The sequence below is a fragment of the Thunnus thynnus genome, chromosome 8 (genome assembly GCF_963924715.1).
Source record: "Thunnus thynnus chromosome 8, fThuThy2.1, whole genome shotgun sequence".
Classification (NCBI taxonomy): Eukaryota; Metazoa; Chordata; class Actinopteri; order Scombriformes; family Scombridae; genus Thunnus; species Thunnus thynnus.
The window spans coordinates 31,882,043-31,900,818 of NC_089524.1; the positions used below are offsets into that span (position 1 = coordinate 31,882,043).

General features: G+C 38.4%; 1 long non-coding RNA gene across 1 annotated transcript in view; it reads right to left on the bottom strand.

Moving 5' to 3' along the window:
* Positions 1–185: 185 nt before the first annotated feature.
* Positions 186–18,776, bottom strand: part of LOC137188334 (uncharacterized) — a 190,655-nt gene continuing 172,064 nt past the window's right edge. The window contains exon 4 of the long non-coding RNA XR_010929363.1: positions 186–1,148. This is a non-coding gene — a long non-coding RNA (uncharacterized lncRNA). The remainder of the gene's footprint in view (positions 1,149–18,776) is intronic.

Below are 18,776 nucleotides of genomic sequence, written 5' to 3' on the forward strand. Positions count from 1 at the left end.
GTATAAGAAGCTGTAAAGCTGTAGGGGGGGGGGACTTGAAAAGGGTCACTGGTGATGAGCCCACAAAGAATTATCCACAGAGAATACAGTCCCCCTCAGCTCTGCAGAACTTTTTAGCATCGTTTAGCATTTTGTTTTTAGGGACCACAACTTGTATTTGTAGTTAATGTCTTACGTGTTTGTAAATTCATATGAGTAGCTTCCTGAACAGGGGAATATGGCTAGTTTAATTGTTTCCACAAGCTGCACAAGCCAAGAGTGAGGAGCTTGACTGAGTCAAGAGGGGCTAATATAAAGCATCCATTACAGCCACACATACAGTACATGTATGTGAAGTGGATACTAATGATGGAATGGAAAAAGGCTAAGAGGTAACTGTAAACTGGAACAATAATCTCATGATTCTGAGAGAACTGTACAAGTGGCTCAGTAAGGAAAACAGATTCATGCATCAATTCATATTAAACTGTGTAGCTTACACAAGAATGCTTTTATCATCCAGTTATGAAGTGAACCTGAAAACTTTTTACATTACAAAAAAAATTAAAAATAAAGTCAAGTCAAGGGGCTTTATAATCTGTACATCATATAAAACCTTCTGTCCTTCAACTTTCAAGATGGAAACTAGCTACTATTTCCTGCAAACAGGAACATGAAAACACCAAATACCAGTCTTTCACCTTCACCTCAAACCTAAAACTCACACAACTGAATAACGTCATGAATCTGAAAGGCACTAAGGCACTAAAATCAAAGTTAGGAAACTTTCAAAAATAATGCTATGAATAGTTTTTCTTTGTCAGTTAACTTGATACAAAGTTGAGTAAACAGAAGAAACCTAAATGAAATCAGTATTTGGTGTGAGCAGCTTTGCCTTTACAACAGCAGCAGTTCTTGGTTCACCTGCACACAGTTTTTCAGGTACTTGGCAGGTTGCTTGTTGCTGCATCTTGGAGAAGTTGCCACAGTTCTTCTTTGGATTTAGGCGTCTCAGCTGCTTCTGTCTCTTCATGTTAATCCCAGACTGACTCCATGATGTTGAGATCAGGACTCTGTGGGAGCCAAACCATCTTTTGCAAGACTCCTTCTTCTTGTTGCTGAAGATAGTTCTTTATGACTCTGGCTGTGTGTTTGAGGTCGGTGTCATGCTGCAGAATAAATCGCAACACAAATTCAATGAATTTCTAAGAAATTGTGCTGCACAATTGAACTTAAACTAGAATGGCTGTGTGTTGAACTGTAATTTGTATGTATGCCTCTCATGCCAAGCTCACACAGGGCCTCACATCCCTCCTGCGATTGAGAGGGGAGGGTGTATATTAATATTACAGTATATATACATAAATATGAAGCTGATGAAACATGCAAGTTGAATTTTTTCTGGTTTTATTCTGCCTATTTATAGCCTCACAACTTTAATCAACTGCATTCACGCATAAATAGCTTTCACAGCTTTGATTAAATCAGTTACAGGTACCATTAAAAGGCATTAAAATATCCGAAATGTTATTTTAGAAACTTGATATACCTTCTTTCAACACATATTAGAGGTGTTTGAATGGCATCATGGCACACGTTTTCAGCTCCAGATGGCACCAGCTAATGTGTGGGAAATCGTGAATCTTAAATCAGGCTGCTGTGATGTCTCAGATACAGAGATGTCTGCCAGCATGTCCTCCCCGATTTACTCAGTGTGTTTATTATTCTGGTATTATTTGTGAGGGCTCTGGCTGCCTCTGGCCTCCCATCTCACTCTCCATCTCACTCTACCCCTCCAGTTTGTGTCAGCTTTGATAAAACTGAGCCAGTTAGAAGTCGCTCCCCCTCTCTTTGCCACTGTAAACAAACATGACATGAATGTAGCAAAAGACAACATCAGAAGAGTTAAAAGATAAAAGCTAAAAACAATCTTACTGATTGGGTTTACTACCAGGAAGGCAAGTAATTGATTATTTGTGACCAATATTTTAGTGTTTGTGGGGTTGAGATATGTTACTGATTAACTTGTTCAATGGCGGTTTGATTACAGAAGAAGTGGGAAGAATGAAGTCAGACATTCTTCAACTGTAAAAGTGCAAAGGCGACTAAAATAGGATTTTGTCAGACACGTCATCCCCCATGGAGATGCCATTTCCAGGTAGCATCAGGATTGGGTAGCTCCAGCTGTTCATAAATCCATCACTAAGTTTGTGCAAAAATCCTCCTTAAATCAGTTGCTAGGAAACATATTTTGTGCTGTCCACTAAGAAGCAACCAACTATGAATGAATATGTGAATATTAGTGGAAACGGTGCTAACAGTTATAATAAGCTTAACTGGCAATCCTTTATCAATAAAGGTTTGGCTTTGTTTTATTTATATCTGCATACCTGAAGAAATATGTATGTTTTAGACTTAGTGGCATTGATACAGTTTACAGTGAGAGTGAAATATCAGATTATGCTAACCAATTGCCACGGGTTATCCGTCGGTCATTTAGCCTAATGTTATTGGCACAATATTGTGTAATTTGAGGTACATTGTTTTGTTTTTTTTGTGAAATGTAAAGTCTAAGGTCAGATATGTCGACCATATTTCATATTACCTCAATCTAAACAGGTTAGATATCAGCAACGTTATTGTCAGTTTGCTCATTCAGCTATCTTACACTACAGCTCTACCTGAAACTAGTATGTGCGGTGAAACCGGTTTTTATTTAGTGATGCATACATCTCCATATAGTAAACATTTGAGTTATAACTAGGCAAAGTTTGAACTAATGAACAGCTACTGCAACCAGCTATTGAGGCACACTGAACCCATTCCTTATTCTGTATTTTAGGAAACAAACTAATTATACCCTGATCAGCACCAGAAATGGTGATTTCTATCATAATAGAAATGCTTTCACGTTAAAGATGTGTCCTAGATAAAGTGATGTTAGGCAGGTAAGTACAGATATGTGATGTACTTACAGTAGGAAACCTGACACAGAAAACATACAACATGAGGATTGATATCTTGTTAAAGTTCCATTAGTGATGAACAAGAAAGCTGTTATGAGAAGGTGGTATGAAGAAGGAGTCCTCTCCATCCACTTCCTTGAGTTGGTTTCCAATGCCATGGAAGTGAATGGACATTGTTGAGGGGATAGTAAAGACATCACATTTTCTAAGAATTCAACAGTCTGAGAAGAACACCCCCATCCAGTGTAAACCGATTACATCATTATCAGCCATTAACCCTTACATACTGTTCATATTCTGACCCTTCACAGTACAGAGCAGTAAAGTAAAGTGTTCCTTTATATTTAGTCCCTATACTCAATTTTGAACCACAAATGTAATTTGCCTCCATAAATATATTATTACTCATTAATAAATGAGTGATTAATCCTTCATTAATGTTTCAGAGAGGAGAGTGTTTTCTTTTGGTTTGACACTATTCTTTTATAAAGACAATACATTCACAATCACACTATTATGATCTCATCTTATCCAAAACAGGAGAATATAACAGCCATAATTATTTCTATAAATTTCATTGAAAGTGAATAATGCAACAACATTGTTGAATGGTAGGTTTCATTATTACCATTAAAACCATCAATCAACACTGCTTATAAACCACATGCCCTACTTTCCTGTCAATTGTACACAATCAACTCTGCATTGAATTTGTTAGTCATAAAACAAAACAATAAACTGGCTTGCAAATTTCAAACAAACAAAACTACACAATAGGTTGGTTGCCTGGGAATTGATGGGTTTGATTTGTTACTTCGTACAGGCTTGTGTGCAGGTGCAGATGCTACGACAGTGTCAAGGTACCTCGTGACCCTATGTCCCCACTGTATGTAAACCATATATGAAGATACCTACGCACAGTTTTTGTCTTTCACTGTTTCAAGATTCCCGCATAACACCTCAAAGGTCTACAGGAGCCCAACTGGGTGGGGGACCCTGGCAAATGTATCAATATGTTGGGAACATTAGCAGTTCTTGTGACAGTGTCATGGTCCCTCTTGAGCTGTGCCCCCACTGTCCCACTGACAGAAATACTCATATGCCAATCTATAGTTTCTCTTTACCTTGAATTGATCCCCTCTGGTGACTTTAAAATCCCTCTGAATAAATACACCCTCTCTGTGCAGAAATGTATATCAGCTGCACAAAAAGAAATAATTTGGAAACATTTCCATTTTTGTATATTCTGGGCCACTTTAGAAAAAATCATAAAGTTTCAGGCTTAAAGAATGTAATTTGGGGTGCTTTTATTGCTTCCAAATGTCAAAATGGGTCAAAGTTGACCTGAACATTGTGTAAGTGTTAATAATACTAGAGAAAATATTAAGAACATGAGCAAAGATGAAACAATCTGTGTTTTCATGCTTGTTTCTCTTTATAGTTGTACACATTTAAAATGTGAGTTAAACTTTGCCGAAACTGGCAGAAGCTCACTGTTGCTACACTGACCTTGACCATGAATGGTTTCTTCACATTTTGGATTTGCCTGATGCGTTCGCTCGATGAGGTTTCAATTCTTTTCTTTCAAAAATGTGTCCTTGTACTTTTCATGTCTCTTTGCTGCTAACTTGAACCTTGCTCATGTTTGTTTGAGAGCTGCTGTTATAAAAGAATAAGTATTGAGAAACATTAAGATTTCTCCCTCACTGACTCTTTATATTAACCTTATCAAAAACAATAAATTATGTCCTGTTCATAAATACTCAGGTTAAGGGGTAAAAAAAATAAACATATCCTATTCCTGTTCTGTGATTTAGTAACTTGCTTGAATGTTTGGTCATGTTTGTGCAAAATCAGAAGTTTTCAAGGAAAAAATTCTGGTGACAGCCAGGGATGATTCAGCCCTGATCTGTGATCCTCCAGGTGCACAGACAGGCAAGAATGTGAACAATGCTGCTTATGTCATAGCCACTTTGGGAAAAAGCAAGTATGTTGTGGCCTACAAAAAAAGAAAAAGAGACTTTGTATCATGTTTCTCAGAACCTCATCCATTATGTTCATACTAAAGGAGACCTTGTTGTGTATTTTTGCTTACATTCTCAACACTACAAGAGTATTCTACACGTGTGGTTTCTACTTGTCACTTCTCATTAAGAATTCAAAACACCCACAACGTTGACAGAATGTTGCCTTCTTATATCTCCTCATCTTTTATGACGCCTGCATGTTTTCCAGTCATATCCAAGAATGTGCGCACAGAAAGATGTTCTGTATATGTTTGAAGAGAAATGTGGGTTAGTGCCCAAACCCGTGCTAGTGTGTGTGTGTGTGTGTGTGTGCGTACGCATGTGTGTAACTGCTACAGCTGTTCTGTCAGGGGAGAGAACCTTACAAGACTGCTGGTTGTGACAGAGGCGTTGGTACAGCAAGAAACATATGCTGCGTTTTTATCATAGCAGCACACTGACAAAAAAACACACGCACAACCCCCGTCAGACAAAGTGGAATGACGGCATTTGCACACATTCTCTTTTAAATGAGGGTTCATATGCACTTTCACACACACACACACACACTCTCTCTCTCTCTCACACACACACACAGTAAATCGCACACTGCTTCATTTATCAGTGGTGCATTATTTATCAGCGGCAGCATTGCTACTCCTCAAGGTATTTACAGCAGGGAATACATTAGCGGTGAAGAATGCAAGATGGGAGAAATGAATATTCTTCTGGATTAATATGCACATCATAGCTCCTACTGGAATAATCAGCCAAGCTGTACTGGTCCCAGTAAACACAGTGGGGAAGGGTCTCTTTAAAACATTTCAACAAATACAGACATTCATCAGAAACATGTCAATCAAGTATAATTCTCTCTAACCTAATCCACTTTAATCTAATCTAATCACTGCAGCGTTATGTGGAAACATGATTCATCTGGGAGCATCATCTTTCACTCGTAATCAGTTGGGAAATGAAATACAACAGAAATTGGAGTAACTGGAGAAAGTGGCGTAGTATAACTGAGAGAAACAGCGAGGACTTTACTGTAACACCTCATTTTATGAAGCAAATATATGACAAAAGTATTTAACATCAACGCTTTTAATTCACAACATAATAAGCCGTGTCAAAAAAACAACTGCTCCCAGGGCAGTGAGTAAACTTTCAACATTTTCAAAAGGTAATGAATGATAAATAAATATGATGTTTATGAGTCACAAGCACACATTTTGCAACTGAAGACTCTCAAAGGCCACATAACCAAATTCTAGAAGTAAGGATAATTTTAGCAAACATATGCAGGGAGGAGACCTTATTAAAAGAAATTAACAAGGGAAGAAAACTGAAGCAGAAAATACCAACGGGAACAAGGTGAAAAGGAAACAAAACCAATTAGAATGGAGTAACCAGAGACAAACAGCACACATGTAATGAGATACATGTCATAAGGAATTACAATTATCAGAGTAATGACCATTATTAGTTTAATACGATGGTGACAACTTTTGACTTATTGAAGGGATTGAGAATGAATACTACAAATAACTATTTTCATTACTAGAATTCCCTGTTGACTGCTTATTAGCAAGAAAACACAAATTAAGGCTCAAGCTGATGGCAATGTAAATAGTTTTGCAGGCATTTGGTTATAAACCAAAGTACTGGACAAATCAGAAATTTTACCTGATGATGTCATCTCCACCAATTTCATGACAATCCATTTAACAGTTTCTGAGATTTTTCAATCAGATCCACAATTAACCCCCATGTGACTACAGATGTCATTCATTTCATTTGTCTGTTTTACCGCTGCGTTACCACGGTGCTGCCGAAGCAGTTTAAAGAGGGGGCTGCTCTAGATAACTGTAGATGATAGGTGGTAGCAGAGTGCTTGAATCCTGCTGACAGGTTTTTAGGATAATATGCCCTCTGACCCCAGTATAGTTGCAATGGCGGAGTTGCGCTGTCTGTATTTCGTTTGATAACTCCAACGGAAGTGAAGCAACTGCAGAAGAAACTGACTTACTGCAGTGAGCTATCTTTCTTGTAGTTCAGCACCGCACATGCTGTAGTTGTGTTTGGCACTTTATGTTCATCATACCTTAATTCAAGGCTCCCTTGTCATGTTGTTTGTTTGGAAATACTTCTGTTACATCTATTATGGGTTCATAAAGACTGTTTTGTGTACACATCCAGTAATTGTTTTAATTTAAATAGTGTAACGCTAACTCTGATAGCTTTGCCATTTTTCTATGGGATTTCCCATTGTATTAATATGTTGTTAGCATGATGCTAAGCGATGATTACTGTCCTGTCAGCCAGTTCAGTTTGTGATGCTAAGTGTCATGTTGTGAAGCAACTTTATTAAAGTAAAAGTCCTGTATTCAAAATGTATGTAACAGTAATCATTTTTATCTGTTCAATTTAGTTTTAATATCATCAGATAAAGTCTTCAGCTGTTTCCTACTGTCAGAGGAAAACCGCTGTTAAAATATTGTTAAATTAAATGGAGCCAAGCTTACATCTATTCTTTCTAAAAGATAATTTATGATCTCTCACAAACAGACACTAACTCAATCTGTGAACATTTAACATAATTCTGTATCAATTTTACCTCCATGTAAAGTGAATATACATGATGCTCGTCTGCCTTAACGACAAAGTTTACACATGACGCCGAGATGCAGTAGGTTTTCTGTAAATGACATACATCCAGAGAGTTGTGGAGTCTGAATACTGAATATTGAGGGAACAAATGAAAAACATTTTATCAGTGGTATTCACCCTAAGTTTGTTCCGTTATAGTTAGGCTACAGAGAGAAACTCTTATTAATTTACAGTTGGTGAGTAGGGAGCTTGGGAAGTTATAAATGCATCAAATATCAGAACCCATTTGCTTATGCGTGATCATTAGAGATATTACTTTAAAATGGAGTGAGTACCTTTTAGAAAAAGAGTACAACCCCTGCAATGTAAGCAATTAAAAAGAAACATGAAAGAAATTAAATTAGTAAACTTGACTTTTGGTTTTCCACATTTGAAATATTTGCTCTTAAATGTAGAACAGGAATCACAGTTCTCCTACTACTTTAATTGGCTGGTTTGCATTTGTATAACTTACAGCATCATCATTTCCATGTGAGAACCACCTACTCTAACTGTGGTAGTGGGGAGTCATTAGAGAAGAGGGTCGAAGCTGTTTTTCCACTACATGGTACTGGCTTGGCTCAACTCTACTTGCTTTCCTTTCTGGATTTTGTTTTCCATTGCAGATAGTAACCCCTCAAAGTAGGGTGGTTGGTTATAGTAAAGAGAAGAACGTGAGATGAGTCTGAGACTTTCATGAAACAAATCTGAGAAGTATGATCCCTACGAGATCTTATCATTGTCCCCTCTCGTCTGATGTATTTCTCTTAAATGTCCAACTGAAGCTATATATGAGAAGGTAGCATGAGCCATATTTGAGAAATAGGAGAAACAATTAAAAATTAAATGTAATAATTGGAATCAGAATCAGAAATACTTTATTGATCCCGAGGGGAAATAGGGTTATAATACAGCTGCTTACATTTTAGAAGAGAAATATATATAAGCATAGAGAAATTATAAGAAAAATAGACCACAGTGGATGTGCAAACAATGATATCCATCTTCCACAAGTAGCCAAAACCTGCCTGTTAAGCTGTTAGCTGAGGAGTTTTGTTGGTTAGCTCAGATTCGGGGGGGTGGGAGCTTATCTTTGACTTTTAGCTACCTAAAATAAAGTGTCCTGACAGCTCTGATGGAGCTAAGGATTCATCCATAAAGGCTGCTTGATTACAAACAATTCCACTGTATAAACCTGGAATCTGTGTGTAACAGCTGATCTGTGTAGATGTGTAGCAGAACACAGAACATTAATTACTGTCAGAATCTGACTGATGTGGTGTTAATGAAGTTGCCTCTGCTGTGCCACATGCGTAAATGCACACATCACTCTCAATTTAAATACACACTTATCGTTATAAACACTGGAGACAGCTGCAGAAACTGCTACACTCATTGTAAAAATAACTTTACTGATCTTATAATACATCCACGGCCTGTATGTGTCTTGTTACGCGCAGAACCATATTTCTCCCCCTCCCTCCGACGCTTCACATTAAGTTCTGGTCTGTTACATTAAAATAGAAATTTTGAGGAGCAGAAATATGCAGGGCTATGCTCAAAACATTTGAGGCGGAAGCAGTGGCAGTCCATAGGACCTAAAAGACGGAGCCAAAGCTTTGGCACTGCACTCACAGCGGCTTTTCACTGTTGCTGAACATGAACACAAACAAGACGCAGCAGGTTTTCTGTGAATGATACACATCCAATGCGTTTTGGAATCAGTTTAACTCTGAATATTGAGGAGAACAAATCAGCTTTCTGAGGGAATCTGATGTCCAGTCAATTACAAATATTGGGGGGGACAAATTTCCATGTTTCATATATTGAGGTCTAAACTGTGTTCACAGATGGTTGGTTTAAACATCACAACACAAATGTCCATTATGAAATTAAGAATATGAAGCATGTAAGTATATTGTACAGGCTCGGCAGAAAATATAACCATATGTTACGAGTATGGTTGCCATTTTGTATGGACTACCCAGCAGGGAGACACTGCATCTGGACTGCTCACATGTGCCACCTGGTGGTTGTTGGTGTGCACTGCAGCTACTCCTGGATAAATTATTTCAGAAAGTCAGGGGATCATCAAGTAATTAGCATTCATCCTCTGGGTACCTTGAATGTCTGCATAACATTTTGAAATGATCCATTGAGTAAATGGATTGAAGTATTACACTTGATAACTAGAAACTTGGCACTAGATGAAAAGTCAGGGGATCACCATTATTATTGGGATTCATCCTCTGAGGACTATGAGTGCCTGTACAAAATTTCATGACAATCCATCCAGTGGTTGTTGAAATATCTCAGTCTGGAACAAAGTGGTGGAAGAAGCAACTGATTGACTAACTAAATGACTTTGCCGTTCTAAGAGCCACACCCATAGCACTGGTTGCTTTCCTGTACATAGTAACATTGACCATTACTGTAGAATATCATGTGTTTAAAGGGTGTTTTATATTGTGAAAGGTACCCAAAATTCACACCGGACACAAGCGTCCATCCACTCAGTCTACACTGACTCTGACCTCCATTCCAACCGTAATCGTTCTCAGTAACTTTCAGTCATACAGCTCTAAATATACTGAAAGGACAGCTTTACAAGGCTTACTGATATCAGGTATTCAATTGACAGAAATGTTTTTTTCAGTAGTTTCAATGACAGTTATACAGAAAGAAAACTGCAATGTTTTTACTCATTGATACATTTTTTCCCCTCTGGCCCACTGTAGAGATTTTTTAAATTAAATGGTTGCCAATGGAGATTATGCTTCAGTAGTTAATAAGGAATGAAAAAGAATGAAGAATGGAATAAGGAACGAAAAAGTTAGACAGAAATTAGCATATTGGTACACATCACAGTTGGAGGCAGTTGATTAATGCTTTGTGGAAATTAAGGATTGAGTTTAATCTTTTCACAGTTCAATTTTGCCTGACTGCTACTGATGCTGAGTGATGAAGTGAAAGGTTGCACGATTGGCCAACACCAGCTATCTATAACATCAGACAAACATAGCCTCTTGTATATTGCTGGCTACAAGGATCCAAATTCAGCACTGAAGCCAGTTGTTAAATCCAGTTGGCAGGGTATATTTTATGTTCATTTTGAGTGTCAGAATATCAAGCACTGAACACCAGTACTTATCATAATTATGGAAAACACACTTCTATCCATAGCTAATTTTGTAACTTTGGACACATCAATCAAGGACTGCCTCACACCATGAGGGACCATTAACTGCTGCTGCTGCTGCTCTGCCACTGTGGCTCTGACTTCTTTGCTGCTGAGGTAGGAGGCAAAGATATTGCAAGAGAAGCAGTGGCTAAATCTCCTCAGTCAGATCTGTGAGTACTGCTAATTACGACCAAGATCATTACCTCCCATTATCCCATTCAGAAAGTCTAACAATGCTATCATGCAGATTTAGCAAAAAAGTATAAATGTGGAAACTTTCCCTTATAAAAGGACATACGGATCTAAAGAATTCATTGATGCAGTAAGTGAAGGGTTTGGCTGCTGTGGTTGTGTTACTGTCTGAGAGAAGCTTCATGCTGATGCTAAATGACTGCATTGGGACATGAGAGAAGATACTGCTGAGTAGACTGCGTAAGTACAGGACATGACACAGCAGACAGCACACACAGCACAACAGTCCTAAACTTTTTCCAAACTACGTGGGCAACCTGCAACTTTAATTACAGACACCCTCCACTATGTATACTATACTATATATATATTTACTATGTAAATAAGAGTAATAACTTAAAAGGAGGATAGTAGGGAGAATAGTCAAACTACCAATCCAGGGAAGCCTTGAAGAAAAAAAGTTTGTTTTTATCTACAATTTCCAAAATTTACATCAGCATCATAAGCTATCAGCATCATAATTATTACAGTTGGCTAAGTAAAGAGTTTGATAGACCATTATTGGTTACAATACTTCAGCCAAAACACCATACAGCGGTTTGTAATACTCACAAGCAGGATTTTACAGCTCTAGAATGTTATCACGACAGCAACTGTTTTATCTTTCATTGCAACGAACCCAATGTGAACAAAGAAACACTATGTTCATGTTACAAAGTAATCCATCAGGAATGTGTGCTTGCATGTAAGTGATTGGCCAACACAGCACCTTGCTGGATGACGGTGCACTGTAGCAAAAGTTCGACTATTGAACTTGGTAGGATGACCCCACATTGGCACTTCCACTGCATCAACATACTGGCTCCATTCAAATGAATGGGAGGACTGTGTTTTTTCACCCGGGTATGATTACTGTGTCCAGATTTGCCCATAAGAATCATACCAAGAGAGGAAACAAATCAGAGTCTGACTTGACTGGAAAAACCAACACAGGTTTGAAAATGCCCTAAAAATAAACTATAAGTGATGTCACACTGTCAGGTGTTATATATTCCCCTGGACAGCGACATGCATGAAGACCCAGAGGCAGCTGTTTGAATGTGAGAATTTTCTACTAATTATTAAAATATTATACAATGTTTTCTTTCAAAGCAATCCTCATAGTAAAAGAATCACTGAATTGTGTGGTAAAGAGGGCTGAAATGTGCTGACATTTCATATTGAGAAGACTAAAGAACATCACTATTACAATTACAATGTTCAGCTCCTCTGAAATGAATCTGGATGCATGTAAAACAGAAAAAATGTATCATGCCTTCCTGATGAGTGGCATACAATATTTTCTTTCTAGCACCTGTGTTTTTCTGATCCGCCCTCCAGCTGGTAAGAAAAAAAAAAGGCCATGATTTTCCATCTCTTGTTGCTCTTCTGTTTACTCTGTGTATAAATAAATAGATGAATCACAGCCTTGTGAAATAGTAATTTAACACATTTTTTATTATAGAAAAACACATAAAGGATGCTTGAGATTACTTTGCAAGTAAAATGACCACTTCAGACACCTGGTCAAGTTTAACAGAGCATGTCTATCTTATTTGTTTGCTAAATGTGACATGACTGCATGAACACAGTCAGCCAGACAGCCATGCTCTTCAGTTAAATATTTTTTTCTAAATGACTTCCTCCTTCGCTCTCCATTATTTCCCTTTTTACCTAAGTCTTTATTTCTACTGTGCTTTCCCATTTAACCTTTACACATAGTACTCACATACTCACATAAAAATCACATAACACCAACAGAACATATTACATGACAACTAAGAATTGGAACTGGAACATGGGTGTAAACCAGGCCTAAATAAATCCAGTCAGAAATCCTCTCCAAACATCCTTCAGCTATCAACAGAAGGAAAAAATACATGTGGAGAGATCATTAAAGTTATAACTAATACTATTAGTACTCTGGATTTTACAAAAAAGTCCTCATAGCTAAACAGAGGTCCTTGTCCGTCCAAAAATGACTCACATGACAATTTTGTGATCTGTCACTTCCATTGTTAAGTTTAGGAAACTAAAACTACTTGGTTAAAGCTACACTGATTAATATCTTTATATCAACAATGGATCAAATGATGTGCAGGTGTTGATGGTAGTAAAGGACCCACAGACAATTATCATCTGCAGTTCCTCTCAGCTCTACAAAGCGTTTTGGTCTCTTTTAGCTCATTGTCTTGGTATTCCAGTGCAATGTCCACTCATATTAACCTTATTTCCAGCAGCAGGCAGTCAAAATAAAAGCTCTAATAAACTGTACACTACCTTCCCAGCACCAAATGGTAGAAAGACATAGCTACTGATCTGGTGAAGCAAATAAAGGGATGCATAATCCCTACCAAACCAGAGCTAAAGGGACAGTATGATTTAGGTTTATATTTATCAGATGCCAAAAGCACAACCATAAATGAATGCTAAGGTGGCTCTGTCTGCTGAATGTGTAAATAGACAACTATTTGCTAACATATTCACCATAACGACTTCATAAGGTGATTTTCAGCTTGTCCCATTACCACCCCCACTGGTAAAAAACAATAAATGAATGCAGCTTTAAGGTAAGGCAAAGATTACCAAAAAAAAAGTTGGAAAAGAGTCAGTGATGCACAGAACTAATGAGTCCAAGTCTCCCTCATAAACAGTCAGAATACAGTGTTATTGCTGACCAGTCTGATGTGTTTAAAGGGTGTTTGTGATTATTCTGTAGCAGCCTGGTGTCATTTGCATGTGATTTAATCAAGGTAAAATACAGTGGACGATTGTGCACTCTAGTGTAGCACTTCTCAAATCAGAGGCTGCAGATTTATCATCATTTCTGTCCTGCTGCCTTCAGATGGCTGCAGGGGACGAATCTTTCATATGACTTTAGAGATCAATGCAGACTTTATGTAAGTCAATGCAGTTGTGGTTCTGAGCCATCTGTTCTCAGCACAGCTTCTAAGATCCAGCTCCCACCAACATCATGCTTTGCGCTGATTCATTTGAATGAACCTCCCACCTGTTTCTCCCTCTCCTCCCGCTTGTACACTGTGCACTCTTCGCTGGACACCAAAACACCACACGGACGGACAAAGCAAGTTTCAAGGTCAAGAAAATACCAAACAGTTGCAATGCTGCTTCCACATTTTAAAAGTTATTCACTTTTAAACAGGTAGGCAGTGTTGTTATTCCAGGACTTAACATAGTTATATAGAATCTTCACTGGATATTGCTGGACACTAATAATTAGCAAGTTAACCCCTTTCTTTGTGATCTCTATTGTTTCATTTCATTATTTTTGTCACTTGGAACCCTGTAACTAATGGGTAAAATGCAGTTAGTGATCATTGCTAGAGGTAAATGAAACTTATCTCATCACTCTCATGTCAATCACAACACTACAGTCTCACAGAGCCAGATGTGATTCTGTCACATTTTGACAAGAACACATGTCTGGAGACAAGGACCTGTAGTTGAAACTGTGGTTTCAGATGGCAGCAAAATTCAGCACTGACAAAGCTACGCCCCCAGCCTTCTTGTTCCAATATCATTACAATTTCTTGTTAGAATAAACCCATCCCTAAAGCGGAAGAGTCAAATAGTTTGAACAATAAATTCTAAACTGATGTGCCAGCACAGTAAGTTTCGTTCTACCGTGATGTGAGAAGACTAAACGCAGCAGACTACAAACTCCAAGAGTCAAGGTGTGCCTTTAATGGCTCCACTGCCTCCAGATACAAGACAGATTTCATCCTGAAATTCTATATCCTATTATGGCATCCTTACAGCTCATTTGTTAATTTTCTCCTCATCAAGTCTAGAATGTGATGTGTGGATGAGGAGCTTAGCCAGGAGAAACAATACTGCCGGTTTGTGAGCTATGAATGCATCTTATCCTTAAAACAGGGACAATTGGCTAGTGTACGTTTGTTTGTGATGAGACACATTGTTGTACACGCCGACAAATATGTACCCCTGCCAATTCTCCTTTTGTGCAATCTCCGGCTAAGCTTCCATACTATAATACACAGACTGAATAGAAAATGTGGCCCAAATCTTGGCGGAGATGCAGCGTGTACTGTATTCTGCAGCCTAGTCTTATAAATATAAAAAAATCCATGATGAATGAGAGTATCCTGACCCGGTTAGTGATCATTAAAGGTATAATATGAGAGCAGTGCAGCTGCTTTAGTAAGCTTAGCCTGTTGAATGAGCAGCCCCAGACTTAAGTTATTTTACATGGTGCATTGCAAAGGCACAGAATCACATAAGTATGAGCGCAATCTGCTTACTCAAGCTGCAAATTTTGACCTCCTAAACTTGTTTTAAATGTTTTATTTTTTTGAAAACACAGACAGAAACGAATATACTACTGCCAAAACGCCTGTCAGTCCGTCCACTACTTCATTAGGTAACCAGATTGTTCTGAGGCTTTTCTTTTCTCATCATTTCTTTGGCAGCAAATGAAACTGGCTGGCAGTATTCTCAGTGCATGAGCCAGTGTATCTCAATCCAGATTTGAAAAGTACAGATCAGCAGCGGAACCTGATTGTCTAATTCTGTGATCCGTGAAGAGATGTTTTGTTCAAACATTTTGCTTTGCATCTAGTCAAACCACCATTGTAGGTCAAACCTTCCTGGTGCAGGAAGTCGATTTGGCAAGATGTGATGGGACATGAGAGGAGAGGGTTTTATACTGTTACCTGTAATGTACACAGAAAAATCACATATCACCAACATAATGAACACATGGCATTTGATAATAGATAACCCCTTTTGAATCTGTTCAAATGCCTGAAAGGTTAAGTCAAGCCCTTTTATTGTCTTTTTGTTCTCAGTTACATGAGAACAGAGCACCAAATCTGGATGAATCTGGATGAAGCCCCTTCAGCAATGAACAGGAGGGATAATAGATGTAGAGAGGTCACTGACGAAAGTAAAATAAGAAAGTTGAAATTTCTGAGAAAGAAAAAAAAAGTGCAGTTCACCATGATTTTGGGTCAATGAGGATTCTATCAGAAAAGCCTGTTGTTGGCAATTGATTAATACCAGTGTTAAGAAAATACACAATGTGATTGGGCAGGACATGAAGGGACAGTGGACACCAATTTCCATCTTATCTGGATAAGGAAAAAATGCCTCTTAATGCAAGGCATAAATGCACAAACACACACACACACACACACACACACACACACACACACACACACACACACACACACACACACACAAATTGCCCAGTAAAAATCTACAGATGATTCCTTCCTTGGCAAAGGAAAAAATACTTCAGGTAGAGCCCACACAGCAGTATCATTTTGGGAGACTCAAAGGACCTCTCAACGTTGGAGATGATGGTCACATGATGGTCACATGATTGACAGGGATAGCTGAGTTAACACTACAGCTAGTAGGCTTCTCCACTGGTTCTCATATCCTTGAAACACTTCACTTATACTTTCCGTGACTGCAAAGACACAGGGGTCTGAACATCTCAAGGACGTCTGCATGCTTCCCAAAATATATGACAGCACATGTAGACTGTAAGCTCTGATTGTATAAGTCTTCAAAAGTTAAGTCAAAAGCAAATTACCATCAGGGGCGCACCCTGATGGTAATTTGTGAGGGTTAGTGAATTTTATGGGGTATCTTTCATCATTTAATGATGATTTGATTTAAGCTCAATGTTAATTTCTGCTGCAATCTGTTTAGATATAGTTAGCGCTAGAAGTCATATGGTTTTCCTCCACTGTAACCCATGACTCCTTTCATCTATGATCCCTCAACTCATGCTCAGCCTGTAAGGATTTTGGATCTAAATGTAAATGTAAGATTATCCCGCTTACTTGGGTTTATAGTCTTTGCAGAGATAACCATCTTTAGTCAATTCAGCAAAAGCTTTATTTTGAAATAGGTCTGATTGAAACCTAGTTTTCTCCTAACTGATGTCTTGAGTATTGGTGTGACAAGCATCCAATCCACTTTTCAGACTTGTTTCCTTGGTCTAACTGAAAAAAGATTTCAATTGCAAAGCAAAATTTGCATTACAAAGCAAAATCAAGACCATCAGTTACCTTGAAACAAGTTTAATAATCTACAGTAAATTGAGCTTGATAGAATTATTAATGTTGGATAAAATAAACTATTGTATGACTTTTGAATTGCCCTGCAGTATGATGACTGAATGTTCATTTTCTTCTTTGTGATGAACTGCAGTGATCTCTGAACACTGTGCTGAAACAGCATATAGTAAGTGTAGGTGCTGCATGTTATGGAACACAATACCAGCATACTTGGTCATGTGAATACAGTCTAACAATAGCATAAGTACATGTACTGGGACAGATCCCACCTCAAAATGAACATCTCTACTAGGCCTGGAATTTCATCATTTTAAGGGCAAGGCCACTTGGCCTTTGGTGTTGACAATTCTTTGAGGGCATACTGGCCAAATGCAGCAAGGCCATCAAATAAAACAATGATTTTAATAATGACTGAATTTAACTTAAAAGTTCTATATGTAAGTTTCAAAAATTCCTTCTCATTAGTGACCGGTGGCCGTTAAGTGAGCTACAGTCAGCATCCTGTTGCTTGTGCATGCTTTCACTCTGTCAGCACGAGTGAGCAGCGGCACATGACTATTGCAGGCAATGTATTGTTACTCGCTTACACTTCTCAGAATGTTTACTAAACACTGGTAGGCTCAGTGAGCTGTGGCCAGGGACCAACGCACTGCAGGTTTGTTGTGAAATATGTGTTGGTTGACCGAGGCACTGTAGCCAGAAATGATGATAGCTGGCATGGTTCGGTGGCTAGCCACCAGCCAACCTAGTAGGTAACAGAGCTGGAGAGCTAATATCTGCAGGGTGTTTCTAATTGGATAAGTTTGCACAGTTTTTGTTGTGGTGGGTGCCGGTCATTTGTTGCCATTAGCAGGTGAGAGGCAAGGCATTCAGGAGCACGCAAAAACATCACATCCTTTAGATTTTCTCAGAAAAACATAGAGGTCAATTCACAGGCTGTTAGAGGCAACCAAGAAACTTGATGAAGGTCTCATTTTTAAAGTTTTGTTACAATCCGTTCACTCACTGGCAATAAAAAAAACGATTAATACAGGTAAATGGCTTTACAGTTCTAACATATAGCCCCTTTAAGGGTTAAGGATGATTTTATTTTTAACGCACAGTATAACTATCAGTGAAATAAATACATTTAAAAAGTGGTTTATTTCACAAAATAATTTATTGGTATTTACAAATGACCAATATTTGTACAAACTCCTGAGTCAAAAGTTCATACACGCTTAGCCCTGGACTAATCAGTCACTGGACTCATTTGAAGATGGAGATGAGGAGTCAGGGGGAGTTGAAGTGTATGTTTTGGGGTTCCTTGGACCATATGGATGAATATTTGGCCTCTTTTTGGTAATGTTAGCTGCTCACCATTTTGCCACTGCTTCTTGACTTTGATAATCTGCAGGAGCACAACTCTGTGACCTGATGAGGAGGTCTTCAATAGTGCACGTATGCAGGTTTAAGTGCCAGTCTCTCTGCAATCTCTTCATGATTGAGAACTGCCACTCTACCTGAGAGGTAGAGACAGGGAACACTAAGATGAGTCTAATGAGGTGTAGCTGGTTGGGGTACATGCTTCCCTTCTCTATCTCTATCTCTCTATCTTGACCATAGCAGGAGGAAAGTTTGGCCCTTATGGTTGCGCACTATTTCACCTTTCACTCTAAACAACTCCCTGTCTATCTCAGCTACATTGCAGCTG